A 513-nucleotide genomic window follows, 5' to 3' on the forward strand; every position below is an offset into this window, starting at 1 on the left:
CTGAAAAGGTTGGATTTCTTGGCCTGCAGGATCGATTGGGAGTTTTAAAATCCATGTCAGTTATATAATCACTCAACTCTTGCTTTGCTTTGGTTCTGCATAAATCTGACCCAGAGATAAATGAGACTGGAAATAGATTCCATTTTCCTTTTAGCAAACACACCATTGAGAGTAACTGCATGTGACATTCAACTCTATGGAGAAAGTCATCTTAGTATAGCTGCACCCTTCAATTACGTATGTTGGAACCTGTACTTTTTATCCAAAGTACTTCTCACATTGTACTTTAAATTTAAAAATGTGCAATTATTCACTTAGCATCTGTTTTCCACACCAGGCTCTACATTCTAAGATGCAAGAAATTATATCAGTCTCACTCTCCACGGTTCTAACACACTGTCTATATAATATGATGACTTAATAAGTATTTGTTCTATAAACAAATTAATAATTGGTGAATTTAAAGGAAAAACCTCAGAGTCACAATAGCCCTATCTTTGGTATCTGGAAAAA

Source organism: Pteropus vampyrus, unplaced genomic scaffold (assembly GCF_000151845.1).
Source record: "Pteropus vampyrus isolate Shadow unplaced genomic scaffold, Pvam_2.0 Scaffold22, whole genome shotgun sequence".
NCBI lineage: Eukaryota > Metazoa > Chordata > Mammalia > Chiroptera > Pteropodidae > Pteropus > Pteropus vampyrus.